We start from the raw sequence: 14,930 nt of genomic DNA, 5'->3' as shown, positions 1-14,930 counted from the left end.
TACACACTCTGAGGACTTATTCTGGACCACAGATCTCCTCCTTTTTTGGGTTTTGAGGAGGCTTCCTCTGAAGGTTTAGGCAGGGCACAGACAGGGTCACGTGCCTTTGGCCCTGTCTTCCTCAGGGAACTCAGGCCTTGTTTCCTAGATGGGCTGGCAAGGTCAGGCCCGTGAGTAGTGCGAGTTCTAACCTGCAGGCCTGTGACATATTATATTTTCTAAAAATGGCCACAATAATATCTCCCATCCCATACGCTCTTCTAGAACCTTGTTGTTCCCCATCGAGAAGAGGAATATACTTCCCCTCTCCTTGAGTCTGGTAGGTTTGTGGCTTCCTTATTGAGTATAAACTGTAGACCAAAAGGCTGCAGCAGATGTGGTGCTGAGAAACTTCTGAAGCTTGGTCATAAAAGACAATGTAGCTTCCACTTAGCCAAAAAAACTCATGATTAGAGCCCTGAGTCTCCACACAGGAAGTCAGGCTACCCTGCGGCCGCCATCTTGTGAAGAAGCCAAACCACCTAGAGAGGCCATGTGCAGGCACTCTGGCCTTCAATCCTAATTTTCAAGTCTACCCAGCCCAGGCACCAGACATGTGAGTGAATGAACCTTCAGTGATTCCAGCCCCCAGCTGTTGAGAGACCCACATCCTTCCAATCTTACCAGCTGAGGCCCCAGACATTGTGGAACAGAGACAAGCCATTCCCCACTGTGCTCATCCAAATTCTTGATCTAGAGAGTCATGAGCATAAAAAACGATTGTTTTTAAGCTCTAAGCTTTCAGATATTTTGCTACGTAGCAATAGATAACTGGAACAATGCTCATTATCTTGTCTGGTACCCAATGCCTTCACCAGACTCCTTCAACCTCTACCATACTCCATATACTCTGGATTTCCCACCTAGGCCCAAGCAGAACATGCAGAGGCAGAGCACAGCAAAGGGTCTTATGTGTGAGTCCTGGAGCAAACTGGAAATGGAGATTCTTTGATCCTATCTATTATATAGACTGAGCTCTCCTGAGACCCTTGATTTCCAAACTTTTCAAGTGCTAAGACCTCAGTTATCTCATCAAAAAGGCTGGGTGTCCCCCACATGATGTTGGTTGTACTTTCAGTATAGCTTCATATATAGCTAACATTTATTAAGACCTTACTAAGAGCCAGGCACTGTGCTAAGTATTTTATATGCAGTATCTCCATGAATCCTCATAACAAACCTATGACTGTTGTTATTCCCATTTTACAGATGTGAAGAGAGGTGATCAAATTGCCCCTGCAGCCTGTTCTGCATGTCAAATGCAGAGCACATGAGGGAGGGCCTATAGAACGATATCCAAATCCTTACCCTCTTGTCCTGGAGAGTGTTGTCATCCAGCTTCACGTTTGCCCTTCTACACTGCCCCCCAAGACCTGAGATCCTGAAAAGCAGTGTAGATTCCGTACACTCCTTTTATAGCTGGCTTCCTGTTAGGTTCTGCCAGTTGGAGCCACTGGCTGGAGACTGGAAGGCAGGAATAAGGAAGAGGCCATGTTCCTTTCTGCATTTTGTTGGCGCTGCTAGTAATGGCCATGTTGCTTGTTCTTGGGTTCCTACTCAGGTGGTTCAGTTCCTAATAGCAGCTTCATTGCTATGGCACAGCAATTTTCAGCTGTGGTTATCACTATTTCCCATTTTACTCTTCCAGCCTTAAGGATAGTGACTTCCTATAATTACTAATCTTTGGATAAGCTCATCTCCCTCTTTTTGCTCCTCCAGCTCTTCCAACGTGTTTGTTACCAACTTCTCAAATTTAAATTCCTTCCACCTGAAATATCTAGAGTGATTTCTGACTTTTTTTGATTGTCTATTAACTAATACACTTGCCTTTACAAAACTTTGTATAACATGACCTTTATTTAACTCTCCAACCTCAACTCCCATCATTCTCCCTCTTGCTCACTATCCTTCAGCCACACTTGTCTCTTTTCTGTTCGTCAAGTAATTACAGCCTTTTTCTGCCTTGGGGCCTTTGCACCTGTTTTTCCCAATGCTTAGAATGCTTTTCCCTCAGCACTTTGCAAAGCCGACTCCTTCCCGTGCCTCCAGTCTCAGCATAAATGTCAGCTTTGGAGAGCAGCCCTCAGTAACCCTACCCCACACCCAAGTACTTTTATCACATCACCCTTTTATTGTCTTCACAGCACTTATTACTAACTGACCTTATCTTGCTGATTTATTCCTTAACTTGTTTATTGTCTGCTTCCCAGACGAAAATGAAACTCTGAAAGAGCAGAGAGCTTGTCTGTCTTGTTTATTACTGTATCCAGTGCCTGGCACAGACTTGGTGCTTAATATATATTTGTGAGTGAATGAGTGATAGAACGAGTGATATGCAAGCCTCTCCTCAGGCCTGAGATGTGCCCTGCCACTTACTGAGATGTTTGCCTTTGGAGGCTATTCAAGGGAGAAATTTCCCTGCCTCCCTTGAAGAAGGACCGCCAAGGTTTTTACCTAGCCACAGGGCCCTGAGCTCTACTTGTGCCTTCAGGCAGGCCCCTCCTGAGCAGTAGGAAGCCTCCTTATAGCCCTGCCCGTCTGCTAGCATGTCCTAGTCAGCCTGTTTCTCTTCATGCTTCCAGCAAGCTGCAGGGCATTAATGATTAAAAGTGCAAACCTTCCCAGGGCCAGTATCAATTAGACCACACGCCCACCAGGTGGGCAGCTTATTAATTCCAATAAGCCAGGACCCACTCTCACCCAGCCTTTTCCATCTGTGTACTGAATTTGATAACTATCAACAAAACAAACAAGATTGTTATAAAATTAATTTTACTGATCATCACATTCTTATCACATATCAAGAAGCAGAAAATTTCTGTTACATAAACATTTAACCCAAATCATTGCTGTAATAATAAGCTGAATTCAAAAAGACAACGAAATTCGTACTGTAATGCATGCAACTGCAAAGAGCCATTATATTTTTCTTTTATGACATTATGTGCAGAATAAATTATGGGATCTTATTCTAAACTAAACAAAACAAAAACTCATTTTACTGCTGCAGCGGAAGAGAGAAGCCAGCAGGATGAAGACTGAGGCTTTCTTTGCAAGGATGGATGCTCCACTAGGTCATCTTGTCCATTCCCCTGCCTCTGGGAAGACCTCTTTTTTGGTTTTAACATCTCCTAGTTTGGAAGTATCCTCTGGATACCAGGCTGGCTGATGCAGGCAAAGGAAACAGACAGAAAAATCATAGACACCTTTGTAAGAACATTGTTGTTGTTAGTGCTGTCGAGTCAATTCCAACTCCTGGTGACCCTGTATAGCAGAGTGGAACCCCACCTGGTCTTTTTGCACCATCCTCTGCCCTTCCAGCACATATCAGACAATGATCCACTGCTATGCACAGGGTTTTTAGGACAGATTTTTCAGAAGTATGTGGCCACGTCCTTCTTCCTAGTCTGTCTTAATCTGGAAGCTCCACTGAAACTGTCCGCTATGAGGATCTTGCTGATATTTGAAATACCAGTGGCATAGCTTTCAGCATCCCAGCAACACACAACCACCACAATATGACAACTGACACACAGGCGATATGGTTTCCTGAACAAGAAATGAACCTTGGTCACGGCAGTGAGAGCACCAAATCTTTAACCACTAGATCACCTATAAGAACATTAAGAGTACAATTTCCAACAAAACTTTGAAACAGGCATTGAGACAGGGAAGCTAACTCTGAGCTAGGACCTGGGTTTGACCAAGCCAAGAAGGGCAAAACAGTATAGCCAAAGGGCGGCCTGCTGTGGACTCATTTACCAGCAGATGCAAGCACTTACCCAGTCCAGAAATCCCCTGGCTTGGCAGCTGGATGGGGTGGGGATGAGAGCCTCTATGTGCTCTTGAGGGTAGCAGACATACTCATTTTGCCATCTCTCTATTATTGCGTCCTAATTTCTCTGCTTTAGGCTAACTAAACAATGCACCATTTCCTGTCTAAGCATCCTACTTTCCCTCTTCTATGGCTTTCACATGCTGTTCTGGTAGATTGCCCTGCCTTCTTCTATACCCACCTAGATCCTCTACTATTATTCAAGACCCAGCCCAAAAGCCACTTCCTCCAGAAGGCTTCTCTGATCTCCCCAACTGGAGAGTATTGCTCTCCCCTTTGAACTCCTAATGCCCTGGATCACAGGACTCTAATCACTTTACTATATATATACTATATATATATATATATATATAGTATATATATATTGTATATGTATTGATTATATTATTTTTCCCAATTATTCACTTCTTCTCTCTGTAAAAGTATTATAAATTGCCACGAATTGCCTGTGACTTTCAATACCTCCCTGTGGGAAAAGGATACTTCACTACCACATTGTTATCAGGTTTGGTCATGTGACTTGCTTTGGCCAATCAATAGAAGTGAATAGAGAATAGACGTGATCAGAGCAGAAACTTTAGGAGCCATCACCGTATCCTCTTTGCCCTCTGCCACAAGATCGGCATGCGTGAGAATGAAAATGACTCTTGGAGTAGAGACAAAGCTAACCTGAAGCTGATGAGCAAGAAATAAACATCTGCTGTTATAAACCAAAAAGATTTTGGGTTTGTTTGTTATCACAACATAACTTGGCAAAAGCTGACTAATACAGCTTTACTAAACTGCAAGCTCCTTCGTGGGGAAGATCAAGTCTAATTCATGATTTGTCTCTTCTTCTTCATGAACCCAGTACAGAGCCTCACTTAGAGACTCAGTAACTGTTTACTGAGTGAACAAATAAACAAATCCATCATTTACTAAGTCCTACTGTAATAGTCCCTCACCTTGCGTAGTGCTATGCAATCCACAGTGCAATTTCACAGACACTGTCTCATTGGGCCTGAAGACAATCCTGTGAGAACAGTGGCAGGTAGTGGACCACCATTGCTTTTTCTCTGTCTAACATCCCTGTTTTTAATGGGGAACTACCTCTCCTCAACTCCATGTGGTTCTGTTGGGGCTGCCAGTCATGACACCCCTCCAGTCACAGGGGTAAGCATGTGACCCAAGTCTGCTCGATTCCAGTATCTCATCCTATGGATGCAGTGATTGGCCCAGAGATAGGCATATGACCTAAATAGGGCCACTCAGAGCCCTTTCCTGAGAGGAAGTGCAGATCCAGAAGAAAGATGTCTAGAAAGAGTCCTAAGTATGAATGGGAAATCTCTGGAGGACACTTACTGTTCTGTATTCCTCCTATACTCCTCTAATATGTTCGCTTTCCCACTCTTCAAAACTTGTACTCCAGGGCCGTCCTGGTGGCGCAGCAGTTAAGTTCGCACGTTCTGTTTCTTGGCGGCCCGGGGTTAGCTGGTTTGGATCCCAGGTGCGGACATGGCACCACTTGGCACGCTATGCTGTGGTAGGCGTCCCACATATAAAGTGGAGGAAGATGGGCACAGATGTTAGCTCAGGGCCAGTCTTCCTCAGCAAAAAGAGGAGGATTGGCAGCAGTTAGCTCAGGGCTAATCTTCCTCAAAAAAAAAAACTTCTGGGGCCGGCCCGGTGGCGCAGCGGTTGAGTTCGCACGTTCCGCTTCTCGGCGGCCCGGGGTTCGCTGGTTCGGATCCCGGGTGCGGACATGGCACTGCTTGGCAGCCATGCTGTGGTAGGCGTCCCACGTATAAACTAGGGGAGGATGGGCACGGATGTTGGCTCGGAGCCAGGCTTCCTCAGCAAAAAGAGGAGGACTGGCAGTAGTTAGCTGAGGGCTAATCTTCCTCCAAAAAAAAAAACAAAAACAAAAACAAAAACAAAACTTCTACTCCAGGGGCTGGCCCCGTGGCCGAGTGGTATAGTTCACGACTTCGCTTCAGCGGTCCAGGGTTTTGCCAGTTCGGATCCTGGGCGTGGACCTAGCACCACTGATCAGGCCATGCTGAGGCAGCATCCCACATAACACAACCAGAGGGACCTGCAACTAGAATATACAACTATGTACTGGGGGGCTTTGGGGAGAAGAAGAAGAAAAAAAAAGAGTGGCAACAGATGTTAGCTCAGATTCCAATCTTTAAAAAAAAAATAAAAAACTTCTACTCCATAACTTCTCATGTCTCTTCAAATATCTTTAACTCTCTTCACCCCTCACTTTCAGCTGATGACCTTGCCTCATTCCTAATGGATAAAAAAGAAGCAATTAAATAGATGCTCCCTCTTTTTCCCAGCACTAATTCTATTTACCTACCTGTACGTGGACTCGCGTGATCTACTTTATACAGTGGATTGCGTGCTTCTGCTCCCATTACTGGCCAACTGCTCCACTAGAAAATGCTCCACATCATACAAATATTCTCTCATTTATTCCAGCTTTAAAACATAAGTAAACAACCCTCCCGTTACCCCACATTCCCTTCTATTGTCACTCAATTTTTCTACTGTGCTTCAGAGCAAAACATCTTGAAAGAGTTGTATGTAGTTGCTGTCTCCACTTTCTCCCTCACAGTCTCTCTTCAGCCCCTCCAGGTGGGCTTCCATCCCTACCACTCCTGAAATTAATCGTTTTAGAATCACCAATGGTGAGCATGCTGCCAGGTTTGAAAGCTACTTCTTAACAAGGTTGACTGCTGCTTCCATCTTGAAACACAATCTCCACTTGGCTTCTAGGAAACCACACTCTGCTGGTTTTCTACCTCACTGAGCACTTCTCAGTCTCCTATGCTGACTCCTTCTCCTCTATGAACCACTAAATATTGGACAGTCTCAGATCTCAACCTAGCAGCTCTTCTTTTCTCTATCTACATCTAGTCCCATGGCTGGTTTTCTATGACTGCCAAATTAATATCTCCAAATTAAGTCTCTCCTCTGAACTTATGCCTTGTATACCTATCAGCCCACTTGACATCCCCTTGATGTCTGTTATAGGTTGAATTGTGTCTCCCAAAAAAATATGTTGAAATCCTAATCTCTTGTACCCGTGAATATGACCTTATTTGAAAAATAAGGTCTTTGTAGATATAATCAAGTTAAGATGAGGTCATAATGGGTTAGAGTGGGCCCTAAACCCAATATGACTGATGTCCTTGTAAGACGAGGAGAAGACATAGAGACAGAGAGACACACAGGGAGAGTGTCACGTGAAGATGGAGGCAGAGATTGGAGTGATATGTTTGCAAGCCAAGGATTGCTGGCAGCCACCAGCAGCTAGGAGAGAGACATGGAACAGATTCTTCCTCAGAGCACCCATAAGGAACCAACCCTACTAACACCTAGATTTTGGACTTCTGGCCTCCAGAACTATGAAAAGATAAACTTCTGTTGTTTCAAGCCACTCAGTTTGTGGTCATTTATTACAGCAGCCCTAGGAAACAAATATATCTAATTGGCATCTCAAATTTGACACTGCTAGAGCAGAACTCTTATCCCCTCCATGCCCAAACCTGCTCCTCCTCTAGCCTTTCCCCCAAACCCTCCTTCTACCCTGACCCCTGGTCTCCTTGCCATTCAGTAACCAGAGTGTTCTTTTAAAAACATATGGTAAAAAGAAAAAAAGAAAACATAAGTTAGATCATCTCCCTCTGTTGTTTAAAACCCTCCAAAGGCTTCCCACAATCCTTTGAATACCATAAAAATTCCATATCTTGGCCTTGAAGATCCTTCATGATCTGGTCCCTGCCTCCTTCTGGGTTGTCATCTCTTACTGTTCCCTTCCTGGCTCACTGCTCTCTACCCACACTGGCTTCCTTCTGTTCCTTGAACAAGTTCCTTTCTAAATTAGGGCCTCTGCCTGGAGCTGCCCCATCCACAGATCTGCCCATGACTGACCTTTCTTGACCTCCTGACATACAGAGCCCCATCTCTACCACACCACTAGGTTTTATTTTCTTCAGGGGAGAGCATGTCCCTGCATCCTGAGTCCCTGGTTCCAGTCCCTGTGGCCTTGGTTCTGAGTTTCCTTTGACCCTTTGCTTAGAATCCTCCCCAAGTTTGTGGGTCCATGCATTCAATTTTTGCTTAAGAATTTAGGGAGGTTTCTGACACTTTCAGTAGAAAAAGTCCCCCTTAATCAACATCTGAGCTCAGTCTCTGCAGAGGACCCCACCCCAAGGAAAGCTGCTCATAAGTCCAGGCCCTGCCTGTGCAAGAAGCCCTGCTGGCTTTAGATTAGCTTCTTCAAACTTCCATCCTGTGATGGGAAAAGGCCATTTCCAGCTTCCACCAAGGGTAGAAGGAGGCAGAGCTCACAATTTATCTCCCAAATGCCATCACTGCACCAAAAATCTATCACCGAGTTTCCCTGATCCCAGCCTCCTCACAGACTGAGGTGGAAGCAAAGCAAGACAGAGAATTCTGGAAGTGAGGAACCTCAGGGATGTGTTTGTGTGATCTGCAGTTTGCTACCATCTCCAAAGAGTTGAAAGGAGCTCTGCAGCTCTGCATGTCCTCTTGTGGATGATGATCACAGTTGCATTCACAGAGCATGTTCTGGATGCCAAGCTCTGCGCTAGGACTTTAATAATAATAACACATCAGGGCCGGTCCGGTGGCACAGCGGTTAAGTGCGCACGTTTCGCTTCAGCAGCCTGGGGTTTGCTGGTTCGGATCCGAGGTGCGGCCATGGCACTGCTTGGCAAGCCATGCTGTGGCAGGCATCCCACATATAAAGTAGAGGAAGATGGGCACAGATGTTAGCTCAGGGCCAGGCTTCCTCAGCAAAAAAGAGGAGGACTGGTAGTAGTTAGCTCAGGGCTAATCTTCCTCAAAAGAAAAAAAAAATCAACTGATGCCTTTGGGGTGTACAGTCTCTGGACCAGGCACAGGGCTAGGCCCTCTAGAAGCATTATAGCATCTAGTTCTGACAACAGTTCTCTGAGGTAGGCATTAGCATCCCCACCTAGCAGATAAAGAAACAGGCTCAGTGAGCAGAAGGGGCTTGCCAGGTGGCTTCTGCTGCAAAGCTGTGATGATCCTTCTACACAGCATTGCCTCTGTCTAAACCTCCGGGCACCTGATTCCCAGCATAAGAAGAACCTGTGACTAAATGCAAGTACTGGGACCTACAACCCTCCTGTTCCAGCCAATTTGTCACCAGAGTGAGGACTGCCAGTTCAGGAATCTGACCCTCAAGGAAGGTGCCCCCAGCCCTTCTACAGCTATGCTTCAGAGGGAGATACCAAGGCCTGAGTCCCTTCCCTGGGAATTCCCTTGCAGAGACTGTCCTTGGAATAACATAAGGCAGAAATCTGAGCTAGACTGCCCAAGGGGCTGATTCCTGCTGGCCGCCACAGGCAATTTGCCTCTGCAGCAAGGGTGAGCTTGGAGCGAGCCCCAGCAGGAGCTTTTCCAGATAGAGACAGGCCTAGCAGATAGAAGCTGCCAGGATGGGACAAGTAGCATGTATAGAAGGCCCCTGAGGGTGGAAGTCTGGGAAAGGAATGCAATGGGCATCTGTCACTAAGAGAATGATTCCTAAGACCTCCTCCCAGGGAGGTCTTAGCATCGCAACCTGAGACTATGAATCAGGGATGAGGCCACATTAGTGAAAGGCCTGCAGCCTGATCCTCTATAGAAGATGGCGAGGCCATTGGTGTAGCATATGTCATAGCCTAGAACTCAGCAGAGATTTGGTGGGCAAGAGTCAGGAGCCTCAGGCTGTACACTGACACAATCCTGAGGGTCCCAGGAGAGTCAGACATGGCATGTTGGCAATCGCAGCCTTTAAAGACATGGATTCCAACCTCCTTATTGCACAGATGGAGAAACCACGACCCAGGTTGGAGAAGCGACCTGCTCAAGGTCCCCCAGCAAATGGATGATGGAGCTGGCACCTCCCACACTTCTGTAACTTCAGGTGAGAAAACCCCCATCTCTTCCTTGCTCTAGCACTGAAAACAGAACATGGAATATAGGAGGGGAACAGTATTTAGCCTCACTGCTTTGGGAGGGCCCATGTGTCTGAGCCCGTTCGACGCCCCTGAGTATCCCTGGAAAGCCAAATTGGCATCCTGAGTTGTGTGGATGGGGTTCATGCTTGTCCCAGTCACACACCAGCCCACCTCCAAACGCAGAAGGGTGTTCCCCAAGCCCCTGGGCACGGCGTCTTTGCATGTGATTTTCCTCTGATGATATCTTGTTTTGCCAACTAAATTAAGACTATGACAGAGAACAGAGACTACCTCTAGCAGTTTAGTTCAATTAAGATTTCACATCAACAAATTAAAATGCATCCTTACCGTCTGCAAAGTAAATCTGCCTGCATTTAGGAGGAGGCTCTGGCATTTGCTGATCAGGCACCTAGCCTATGTGAGCTGAATGTCAAAGAGGACCCACCCCTTCTGGGACTGGTTTGGGGGTTCAAGGTCGGAGTTTATCTCCAAAGACTTACAGCTTCTGGGCCAGGGCTTCCCAGTTATGGTGGTGAGGACTAGGCTGAACCTTCGATGGAGTTTTCACTGGTCCTCTGTAAAATGACAAAAATGAGAAGAATGTAGTCACGTTTCCCATAAAACTAAGTCAATTCAAACTAAGGGATTGTCGGCAAATCCCTTTTGAGTGCCTAATTTGTCAGTCACTCTTCAATGGACTGAGGATACAGCAATGAACAAATAGACAAAAATCCTGGCTCTCCTGGAGCTTTTTTTTTCTTGTGGGGGAGAGACAGACAATAAACAAGACAAGTAAGTGAAATGTGCAATAAGTTAGAGAGTGATAAGAGCTATGGAGAGAAATAAAGCTGGGAATGTGGAGGGCAGAGGGATTTGTGATTTTAAATAGGGCCGTTGGGAAAGCTTCCATGAGAAGGTGACAACTGAGTCAAGACTGCAAGACCGAAAAAGGTGAGGGAGTGAGCCATGCAGATTTGGGGATGGGGGAGGCAGTACCCTGAGCAGAGGGATGCCGAGCACAAAGACTAATGCAGGATTGTGGGTGGTGTGTGGCTGGAGCTGTGTGAGCAGGAGGGAGAGGAGGAGGAGGAGGGGAGGTTGAAGGAACAGGACTGTAGGCCTCTAGGCCATTGCAGTGACTTTGGATCATTGAGTGAATAGGAAGCCAGCCCAGGGTTGGATAAGAGAAGAGGCAAGCTCTGTCTTAGATTTTAACAGGATGGCTGTGGTTGCTGTGTGGAGCACAGAGAGAAGGGAGGCAAAGTTGGGAGCAGAGAGCCCAGTCAGGAGACTATTGTGGGTTTTTTTTTTTTGTAGGAAGACTGGCCCTGAGCTAACATCCATGCCCATCTTCCTTTACTTTATATGTGGGACGCCCACCATAGCATGGATTGCCAAGCAGTGCCATGTCCATACCCGGAATCCAAACCAGTGAACCCCAGGGTGCCGAAGCGGAATGTGCAAACTTAACTGCTGCACCACCAGGCCGGCCCCAGGAGACTATTGTGGTAACTGAAGTGGGGTACAGTGGTGGCCAGAGCCATAGCCGAGGAGCTGAAGGAGACATTGGCTCAAAATGTTTGAAATCAGTAACATCCTATAAAATTCAGTATGTAAAGTTAGCACCCTCTTGAGATCTTTGCCAAAAGGCAATTCCATGGCTGCTTAGCCATGGGAAATCGTGACAGGGCCCTTAAGTCCTTAAGAGCAGCACATAGACCACCCACAATGTGGTGCTCCAAAAAGTGGACCTTTTCCTCTGTAAAATGAGATGGATAATCTTTTCTTTCTAGAGAAGGCAGGTAAAGGGTGTTTTCCCCATTGAAAATTAGAACACAGAACCTGAGAGAATGCAGGCCCCATGAGGACAGTTACTGTGCTCACATGCTGTTCTCACGTGTTCCCCAATAGCTACTTCAAGGCCCAGGACATGGTTATCCCCAAAATAATTGTTGAACAAATAAATGAGTATCCTTTCTCCCATGTTTTAGGTAGGAATTTGAACAGTTTTAATAACAAACTCTGAACATGTATATCGTTTTTTTTTTAACTCAGAGAGCTGTTCTGTGGGGATTTTGTTTTTGTTTTTGTTTATTTTCTTTGAACATAAAGAGCTATCACGGGGCTGGCCCGGTGGCACAGTGGTTAAGTTTGCGCGTTCCACTTCTTGGCGGCCAGGGGTTCGCAGGTTCGGATCCCTGGTGCGGACATGGCACCACTTGGCACATCATGCTGTGGTAGGCATCCCACGTATAAAGTAGAGGAAGATGGGCACAACGTTAGCTCAGGGCGAGGCTTCCTCAGCAAAAAAGAGCAGGACTGGCAGTAGTTAGCTCAGGGCTAATCTTCCTCAAAAAAAAAAAAAGTTATCATTACACAGGATTTGGGTAGCTTGAGGGTTGTTTCTGCATCTCTCCCTTCTTCTTCTTTCCTCTGTTTCCTTTCTCCTTCTTCCTCTGTAATCTTAGTTGACCATCATGTAAAACTGAATAGAGTTTTCTGCTTCCTATGTCTACTATTTAAAGTGGATAAGTAGAATGTTTTTGATGTCTCTCTCTTAGAAAAACTCAACGACTAAATTAAATTCTTTTTTACTTATGTAACTCTCAATTGATTTTTCTCTCCCTGTATGTCAGAATCCCCACTCTCTGAGCTAAGAAGCTAATATCACTTCCTGGTGAGAAGGAAAACACACCCAACATGGAACTCTGGACTTCCCACCATTTCAAACTTCTCCTCTATTTAACTTGCTTGGTAATTTGCATAGATCTACATATGTTATGCAATCAGCTTGCTCTCCTTTTACATTTAAGCCTAAAATAATTTTGCTTTTATGATGTTTTTCTTCTCTACTGCCTTCTTTATTTCTCACTGGTCCTGAGATTTAGATTTTTGTAAAAGGAATTGATGAAAGGCCAAAGATCCAGACACGTTACCTAAACAGCCATGGGGGAGAGGGAGAGTGGGGAGCAGCAGGGTGAGATTGTCTCTGGGATTCATTTATTTGCTCATGAGATGTCTTTTGAGCACCTACTATGTGCTAGGCTCTGTGCTAGGTGCTAAGAATACAGGAGTGAGGGGCTGGCCTGGTGGCGTGGTGGTTAAGTTCATGTGCTTCTGCTTTGGCGGCCTGGTGTTTATGGGTTCGGATCCCAGGCATAGACCTACACACTGCTCATCAAGCCACACTGTGGCAGGGTCCCACCTATAAAACAGAGGAAGATTGCCACAGATGTTAGCTCAGGGACAATCTTCCTCAAGCAAACAGAGGGAGATTGGCAACAAATGTTAGCTTAGGGCCAATCTTCCTCAAAAAAAAAAAAAAAAGAATACAGGAGTGAGCAAGCTAGGCACAGTTTTTATTCACATGGAGCTTACGCTCTGAGGAAAATAGACAATAAACAAGTAAACACATAAATAAAAACATGATTTCTGATACTAATAAGTGCTAAAATGAAAACACAGTGACTGGAAAACTGGTTTAAATTAGGTAGTTCATAGAAAGTCTCTCTGGAATAGTGACATTTGAGCTGAGGCCTGAATGATAAGAAGGAGACAATCATGTGTACATCTGGTGGAAAAGTGTCCCAGACAGCAGGCATAGCCCTGAAATGAGAGCAAGCTTGGAGGGTTTGAGGAACAGAAAGGAGGTGTATCATTTAGAATGCTTTCAGTAGAAAGAAAGAGAAGTTGCCCCAATTCAAAATAGAGCAAAAAGAAGGAATTTTATTACCTCACATAAAGACGCCTAGGGGCAGAGAAGGTAGGGTTCTAAGGCTGGTTAGTTTAGCAAATCAACATGATCTAGGCCCAGACTATTTCCTTCTTTCTGCTCAGCCATCGTCTTGAGTTGACTTCCTTCCATATGCCAAGATGGCTGCCAAAGCTCCAACATCATACAATTTCCGCATCCTCAGTGTCTAGAGGCAGAGAGGAAGAGATTAAACCCTTCCCTTTTCAGAACAAGGAAACTCTTCCCTTGACCTGCACAGATTTCCATTCACATCTCATAACATAGCAAAATTTCGCCACATGCCCATTCCTAAACTGGTCATTAGCAAGGGGAACAAATGACTTAGATTGGTTTAGAGTTGGGCAGGGGAGGGGCCTAGCTTCTACTAAACTTCACTGAAGAACCAGTGCTCTCAATTTCTGACAAAAACCAGGCTTCTGTGAGCAAGGAAGAAGTGGAGAACGGCTGGCTATAAGTTGGTACTCAAGAATATCAGCCACAGGAGGCCAGCATGGCTGAAGCACTGATCTAAGAGGAGGTTATGGAGATGGAATTGAGGGAATGAAGAGCTTGTTTTAAGTTCTTCAAATGTAACCTTTCGGAACTGCATAAGTCCCTATAGTCTTTACTCCATTTTGCACCAGTTACTCTCTCCAGCGCTGTCTCCCCGCATCGATCCCCCACAAGGAGTCATCCTACCTCTGGGTGTGGAGTTACAGAAAGACTGCCCAGCTCAGGTGTCAGACACTGACTCTAAAACTAGATTATGACACTGGGAAGTCACTTTCCTTCCTTAAGTCTTGGTTTCATTATCCATAGAAATGACACAGTAACATTTGTCCTGATAGCCCTTCAGGGAGGTTGTAAGGATCAAATGAGAGAGTATCTGCATGTCCTTTGAAAACTATACAGTGCTAAGTTATTATTATTGCTACTGCTGTCATTCGTCTTCTGTGAGAAACAAAGGGGTTTAAATTTTGAGTAGTCACATTCTCCAGCTCCTTGGATAGGGACAGCTATCGTTTTGGAAATCTGCGTGCTCTGAGGGGGTAAGGAGGGCTGCCTTAAGCACCCTTTTGCCCTTCCTTCCCCAAGACTTTTCCTCAGCATCCCCCAGCCCCCGAGCAGCCTTCTGTGCTTCACATTAGAGATGTCCTTAGAAACAGGCTGGGCTGATGTTCAATAAAATGTAAGCCAAAGCCAGCTGAGTTATTATCCTTTTTTCTTGATACAAAGAGTGGATGTATTTTCATTACTGGCAGTGCTTTTAGCTGGTGCGGACAATTAAGCCCTGGAAATGCAGCAATCCATTTCACGCTGAGAGAACATTTGAGGGATGACT

The 14,930-nt window shown here is 45.5% G+C and overlaps 2 protein-coding genes across 5 annotated transcripts in view; one reads left to right on the top strand and one right to left on the bottom strand.

Annotated features, from left to right (window-relative positions):
* Positions 1 to 14,930, top strand: part of CTNNA1 (catenin alpha 1) — a 314,003-nt gene that overhangs the window by 79,733 nt on the left and 219,340 nt on the right. For 3 of the 4 annotated variants that reach the window (XM_070234165.1, XM_070234166.1, XM_070234162.1), the window contains one exon: positions 9,724 to 9,821. The exons of the other annotated variant lie outside the window; for it this stretch is intronic. The gene's annotated coding sequence lies outside the window, so the exon portion shown is untranslated. The remainder of the gene's footprint in view (positions 1 to 9,723; positions 9,822 to 14,930) is intronic. 4 annotated transcript variants of the gene reach the window in all.
* Positions 2,795 to 14,930, bottom strand: part of LOC102150735 (proline-rich protein HaeIII subfamily 1-like) — a 53,939-nt gene continuing 41,803 nt past the window's right edge. The window contains exons 4-7 of the mRNA XM_070234693.1: positions 13,589 to 13,775; positions 10,356 to 10,430; positions 5,216 to 6,148; positions 2,795 to 3,204 (exon numbers count right to left, since the gene is read on the bottom strand). The gene's annotated coding sequence lies outside the window, so the exon portion shown is untranslated. The remainder of the gene's footprint in view (positions 3,205 to 5,215; positions 6,149 to 10,355; positions 10,431 to 13,588; positions 13,776 to 14,930) is intronic.

The sequence above is a fragment of the Equus caballus genome, chromosome 14 (genome assembly GCF_041296265.1).
Source record: "Equus caballus isolate H_3958 breed thoroughbred chromosome 14, TB-T2T, whole genome shotgun sequence".
In the NCBI taxonomy this organism is placed as follows: Eukaryota; Metazoa; Chordata; class Mammalia; order Perissodactyla; family Equidae; genus Equus; species Equus caballus.
This window is presented reverse-complemented; position numbering and strand designations above follow the sequence as displayed.